Here is a 7,820-nt window from a genome sequence, read left to right on the forward strand (position 1 = left end):
TTTAGTCACTCTAGTTATAGTACCTCCAACTCTAGATGAGATCACACATCTTGAGACTTGTATTGATTCTACTAATCTAGTTCTAGCCACAGATGCTCTTGATTTAGTGTAGCAGGATATACTATGTCTTCCTACTTCAGCTTCATAAGATGACTTCCTTCCAGACATTGTCAGGTTGTTTGTGGAGTCTCACATTGAAGATATGGGAGACATCATCAATGATATTGATCTTCTTTTTAAGGAGACTTCTTCACTCATTGCAAGGGCACACGCTGACCCTCAACCACTTGAGCTATCTCTCGAGACTGACTTGATTGTGTCTTATTTATAGTAGTTGGAGAAGGACTCTTTTACTCATGAGGAGTCATATTAGTCTTTGGAGATTGTATTCTAGTTTCCTCAAACATCATATTTTCTAAGGATTCTTCTTACCAGTTGGGAAGTGTTCTCTACTACACCTATGGCACCATTTCTTCCTATAGGGAGGACCATCATTCAACTTTCCTAGTGCAACTTCTTCAGTCATCAAGGAGCTTCTTTTATGGGTGTGCATTCATCATTGAGGGGAGGTGACATTGCTTCTCTTCCTCCATCTTCCTATAAGGATGCTTCATCATATATGGAGATTGATTTAGTTTCATACATAGACATGTTACCTTGCTTGCCACCATCTTTTGAGCATCCACCAAATTGGTTTGTGGCGTCTTCATTTATCAAGTACTTTTCAACATTTGAGCGAACTTCAAAGGAAACATCCACTACATACTACATCTAGATTCCTCTTCTATCTTCCTATCCATAGTGGGAAGCATATTTGTACCTATCCTTGGTGTATCTTCTTCCTTAAGGGAGAAATGTTGTTTGTTGACATTGGATTTTCTTTTGTCTTCAAGCACTCATCATCATGAGATCCTTCACTAAGGGGGGGATTTCATGAGGGATTCTCTATTGTATATGCATGATGTATGTGATAATTGGGGGTCTTGATTACTCCATCCATACATGCATCTTTCTTTATTGTACTTATCTCTCTTTTTGGGGGAGGGTTTTACACATGAGGTTTTCTCTCTTTCTCTGATTGCAGAGAGATTTCATTGCATTATACATGGGTACCTAACATGGCCTAGTAGCCAAAACCCATTATGCATTTCATCATAGTTTTTTTAAGCTTAAGTGCATTCCCCTAAGTCACACTTAAGGGGGAGTGTTAGTGTAAATAATTATTATTTACACTTTACTTAAGATTACTTGGGATAAATACATTATTTTATTTTTTATTAGGTTAGACACCTAGGAGTTTGCATACTCATATGAGTTGTCTTGGTCACAACACAGGAGTAAGCAACTCTAATTTAGCACATGGTGTCTACAACATAATTTTACATGACACACCTTTTTAGGCTTATCCTCTCATCATCAAACTAAGTCCTATGCTTAATGGAGGATATTCCATTCCTAGTGGACATGTGCTTAGTTGTGAGGCTTATCATATTGCTAACACCGAGTTATTCTAGAAGCATTCTTAGATGTCTTTATATACAAGCATCTCTAGTGTACTTAACATACAATCAATTATAATCAATTGAATAGCATATTGTTATTCTGATCATACTCTATTGGTCTATTTGTGCTATTTATTGTGCTTCTTGGTCTTGGGTGATTTTTCTCCAAGGCAAATTTTTATAGAATTCTCTTGAGCCTTGAAAGACTGCTCTTGGAAAGTTGTTGTTGATCTGTTGATCTGGTGCTCATGGGTTTGAAGACTTCCCATCAACTCATCCATGGTCAATTTGGTGAAGTCCTTTGCATCCTCAATGATCATCACAAGATTGTCATATTTCTGAGCTAAAATCCTCAATATCTTTTCCACTATCCTTTTCTCTTCATACTCTTCTCCATTTGATTTGAGCTAGTTTACCAAAGTGAAGATTCATGAGTTGTTTCTGCAATAGGTTTTTTATCCTTCATTTGAAGGTTCTCAAACTCCCTTTTGATCATCTATAGCTTCACTACTCTAACCTTATTAGTGCCCTTGAATTTTGTCTCAAGGATATCCCATGCTTCCTTTGAGTAATTTGCTGGTACAATCTTAGAAAAAATATTTTTTGTCATTGTTGCCTTAATCAAACTTAATGCTCTTACATCCTTTCTTCTTGAATCCTTCAACTAATTCTTCTAAGGGTTTGTGAGGGTAGCATACTTTGGTGGGTCAGTTACATCATTGAACCCATTGATCACAAACTCCAACAAATCATTAGCAACCATGATGGTTCTCATCTTTTTTTCCCATGTATCCTAATTTTGTCCTTTAAAGGACAGTGATTGCTTCCATATCTTTCCTACATCTCCTACCATGCCAAATACCCAAAAAAATAATTTTTCTAAATCAATGTAGATATGGGGCCTCAAAGATCTAATGCCATGTAAAAAATTACAATTTCACAACTCAAAAATTTCACTTGGCAAATAGAGGGTGCCGAGTGATAGGTAGTTGGTGCCAAGTCAACTCAACATGCTAAGGAGCTGAGTGGATTTTACTCAATAGTAATAAATGTCAACTGAATTGACAACATTGGGAAAAAAGTGAACTTGGTCAGCAAAATAATGTGGAGCTTGGCAATGATACCCAAGCAATACTATGATTGAGTGAACTCAGTCAACAAAGGAATTGATGAACTCGGTAATCATGAGAGAGAGAGAGGTGCTTGGTGGACTCAGTAGAAACAACAAGACCTATCAAGACTAAGTTATTAGAGAGAGAGCTTGGTTAAATAGTGAACTGGGCTTGTTAGCAATAGACTAACTATCTGAACTTTACCACCATTAAGAAACAAGAATGATAGCAAAGAACATGCAACTCTAAACTTTTCAAATACTAAGCACCATGAAATACATAATAGATAGAAGAAGGAAACAAGAAGAAGGATAACTTTAGTTGCTAATATTTTCCAATTAGCTAACTCACTCATTAGTGACCCCAAATTTAGCTATTTTTAAAATATTTTTTGGGTGGCCATGTCACCTTCACTTTATGAAAATTGTGTCCCATGCTTAGACTAACTACCAATAATAATACAAAAGTCTTTCTTTTTTAGTGATGACTTTACCAATGGAATCTAATTTGTCTGTGTGGTAAATTATATATTTTCACCTATAATTTACAAGACTTTTCTTAATTAATGGTCATAGTTGCCAATATTTGGTAAGAATTTAAGTTAGGTTATAGGTTAATTAGTATATTTTATAGGTGTTTCTATCCTAGAGACTTTCCTTGAAACTTTTTATCCTTTCTCACTTTGGCCAAAAATAGATTTTATTGGAGACATGTGTCTTTATTTTGGGGACTTTCTTTTAAACTTGGTATTCTTTAAAAAGTTTTGCCTAAAATAGGATATAAGTCATTGATTTAAGATCATCCAACCATTACAAATAATAGGGGTGCTGCCCCCAAACCACTATTCAATAATTTGGAGGGTGATATAAGTGGGCTAAATTTAACTTTCAAGTTTTGTAATTCATTTGGTTCTATATAATAATAATAATAAAATCACGGTTTCTAGGTATGTGTACTTCTATCTATTATTTTCTTGAATAATACAAGATTCATCAAGATTTTATAGAATTTTCATGTGATTGGAAAAAAATTGCCAATAAATTTTTAAAAATTCCTACTTCAATAAAAAAAATTGCCAAGAGAAATTAAAATTTCCCCCTCAACTAATATTTGATTTTCCAAAATTTTATATTTTTTACCAAGAGGGGTTTCTTAAAGTTATCCTTAAACAACAATGAGAATATGCATGATTTCTTTCTTTCTATTCATAAACTAATTCAACCAAATACAAATTTGGGAGCATAAGGCTTCAACCAGAAACAAAATAATTTAACCAATAACTTCTACCTGAAATGCAAACTTGCATCACTACAAGACTACATACAATAATTCCTAGAGCAATCACCACTTCATAGGACAAACAAAATGAACTTACATGGAACCAACTGATCTTGTGCTACTGCAGCTCTAATCCTCTATTGATCCTCCTACTCTTTGAACTCTACATTGAATATTCCTTTCTCCTCTACTCTAATCTACTGATCTTCTCTCTACATTATCAAATTAATGATCCTTCATTCCCTTTTGTCTTGCATCAAAGCTTTTCCCTCTCTTTTTTGGATTTCAAAATCACCTATCGAGTTAACTTTCCTAATAGCATGGATGGGTGCATGGCTCTAAAGAAAACAAACTATTTTTTCTAACACTCCCCCTTTGTCTCAAGCCATACAAAAAAAGAACACTCTTGATCCAAATCAACTACACCAAGAGTCCTTCTTAGGTGCACAAAAATTGCTATGCCTAAAGGCTTAGTGAAAATGTCTACTAGTTGTTGCTGAGACTTACAAAATTCCATTTTGATGTCTCCATTCTCCACCAATTATCTAATGAAGTGATATCTAATTTCTATGTGCTTACTTCTCCCATAGAAGACTGGTTTCTTAGACAATTCAATTGAGGAAATGTTGTAACAGAAGATTGTGGTTCCATCCTCTTGCCTTTCATTCAGATCTGTCAAGATTCTCCTTAACCAAATAGCTTGACATGTTGTTGCCATGTGTTTAGCCTCTCCTATAGATTAAGCAATAATAGTTTACTTCTTGGATGGTCATGAAATTACACCTGATCCCATATGAAATATGTACCCATTGAGATGAAAAATTTAACAAACCTTATTGATAGACTTCACTTTATCAATTCAGATCTACAAACCCAATTTCCCTACTTTGGTAAGAAAATCAAAATAGAATTTACCTTTTTTCCTAATAAAGATCTTGAATTGTAGCTTCCAATATTCAAACATAATAATTGTGTTATCCTTTAAACATGCAACTCTTTTTGATCCATTCTTCAGAACTCCACAATCATTCCACAATCTACAACATTCTCCTTGCCTTTTTTCTCATACCATGTTCTGATTTGCCTCCTCCAACATCAATTTTAATAGTTCTTTGACTGAGCATATATTAGACCTTCAAACTCCAAGAAATCAGGCAAAGCTTCATTAATTATGTGCTATCTTTAACAAATTTAATTCCACACCATTAAATAGCCATGCTTTCTATCAAAATAAACAACTTATTCAACTAGAATCTAATATTTTAACTTTGGCTTTAACTTGGCTTTGATACCACTTTGAAGGGGTGAGTGGAGAGGATCAACACTTCATATGAAAATAGATTGACACAAATTAGTACTTTGTGTTGTTGCACAATAAAATTTTATATCATTATTAATTCCCCCTTAGATTGATTGATTGCATCCACCTCTATTTATAGTGGCCTATGGAAATTTTTGGAAAGAAAAACAATAATCAAATGAGTAAAATGTGAGAACCATCTAGAATGATGGTAGCTAAAGGATGACTCTAGAAACATTAGTTAATGTAGATGATGCAATTAATGGTAGAAATTAATGTCTCCAATAGGGACAAAACTAAGCACAATGGTGCTTTACACATAGGCTGCAATGCCCGTCTACACTGTCATTCATGACACGTTCATTAAGGAAGCAGAAGATATGGGCATCTCATGCATGGAGTCTGTAAAACCTTTTGATGCCTTCTTTGATTCCATGATAGAGGGATCCACTAAAAATTAACTAGCCATGCAACTCATCGATCTAGTTCTACATAATGAGTACGTATTTTGGAGGATTCGTGGGGGAAATTCTATGGTTAAAGTGAAAAAGGGAGTGATGTTTCTAGTTTTTGTAGAAGTACTAAAGTACTCATCTAAGTTGATTGTGGTGGTAAGTCATTAGTTGGTGGACAACCTACTACAATTCAACTTGATAGAGTTTAAGCTCTATTTCAACTAAATTTTTCTTGCTTCTAACACTGCCTACTCCAACATCATCTTTCCCTAACATTACAACTTTTCTATTTTGATGTAGTGATATGATTTAAAAAATACCATTAATGCTTAAGCTATATTATTACAATGACTTTAGCCTCTTTGAATGGGATACCTACTTCATATTTTATGCATGTGAATTGGAGATGTAGATGCATGTTCTGGAAACTTCCATGCTTTCCCCAAGATGTTGTTAAAATGCTTCCATGGGAAGGCCAGTTAGACAGTTATTTTTTCAAGGTGCTCAAAATTGTTACAATTTAGACCTACCTGCAATAAAACAATGATAACTTGCACAAATTAAATAGAAATTGAATGAAACAACCTGAAATGTAAGGTTGAAACAAATATCTACATCATCCAATCATTGTTTTATGTCAAAAAATCCGTACAGTATGGAAGAATCACAAAAAATAGTCAATTTTGCTTCAAATCTGCACAATCTTTATTGCCTTTTCTCCCAATATATACAACAAGCCCATGATGAACTCACCAATGATTTTTCCCTTCCTATAACTCCATTTCCAACATCTATGACCACTTTTCAAATGGTTACAACTTACAACCACCACATAACTAAGTGCATTGTTTAGCAATTTCACAACTTTGCATTATAGAAACTTTTGCAATAAAAGTGCAACTACATTTTTGATAATTTTGAAATACCATGACCTTGGGAAGGTCCACAAATATCTAAAAACATTAAAAGAACCTAAATAACCCTTATTCTATTCTAGTTCATAAAAAAAAATGCCCTTATCTTGCCATAATGTCAACTTTGGCTTATAATGCACCAATAGTGACTTAGGCTCACAAATTGGGTCATTTTAGTACAACATTGGATGACCATGAATGATCCATCCTTTCTATCATGACTAGGTGTATAACAACCTTAAATAACTTTATTTTACTTTGGTTCCTTGCAATAGTTGTGAATGAAATTCTCATTCTCCTAGAAAATTGTCTTATGCTGTAATGTCCCCAATTTTTAAGTAGCAATTGACTAAATTAATTTTTATTAAGTTGTCTAGACAAGTATATCAGGTCTAAGTCTAACAAAGATAAAAGATATAATCTTAAGTTTAGAAACAAGTATTTTTTTAAAGGAAAATGGTAGTCCCAAATTGGGGATATTTCATATATGTGGGTCTTGAGATCCTTATTGAACCTATTCTTTGTGTGTCCTTCTACCATAACTTGTATTTGGATTTTTTTTGTGCATTTTTGTGCCAAATAGGTCAAGGCTCAATCCACATCTTGGTGGGATCTTTAGTTTGGTTGCTTTGAGAATTTTCATTGAGACAAGTAATTAGTTCAAGAATGATTAGTTCTCATCTACAAAAATATTATAGTTTTTATGGCCTAATAGGGAAATGTAGATTCTCTAGGAAAAGGATTGGACAGTTGCTAATTTCTACGATGGATATGAATTGACAGACATCAATGTCCCTAAAGATTGGGTAAAACTTAACCTAAAGTATAATATTAAAATAAAATTATATATTTTTATTTCATGAGAACTTGGTTTGAATCTAAACCCTAATCTATAGATAGTCCATAAGCTACTTCCAGGTGAATTTGTTAGTGTGTGGCATCAAGTGTTTCATTATTTATCACTTGGTCTACAAAGGTGAATTTAAAGGTTTTGGTATTGTTATGGTAGGTTCTGATGGTGTGATAGACATATATGATCTTCATAATTTAAATAAGATCATTGTGTTCAATTCCAAAATGTTGGGTTGGGAATTACCTGAAGTATGCTACATTTGTCGCTTAGAAAATCCATACAATCATTGAAGCTAAGGAATTGGAAAAAAGAAACATAAGAATGATATTTAATTTTTATTATTGAATATTCTCTTGAAGAAAATCTTATAGTTTATGAATGTTTAACTGTCTTGGATATTTCTTAT

This window comes from Cupressus sempervirens, chromosome 2 (assembly GCF_028749045.1).
Source record: "Cupressus sempervirens isolate cs-2001-9-10 chromosome 2, ASM2874904v1, whole genome shotgun sequence".
NCBI lineage: Eukaryota > Viridiplantae > Streptophyta > Pinopsida > Cupressales > Cupressaceae > Cupressus > Cupressus sempervirens.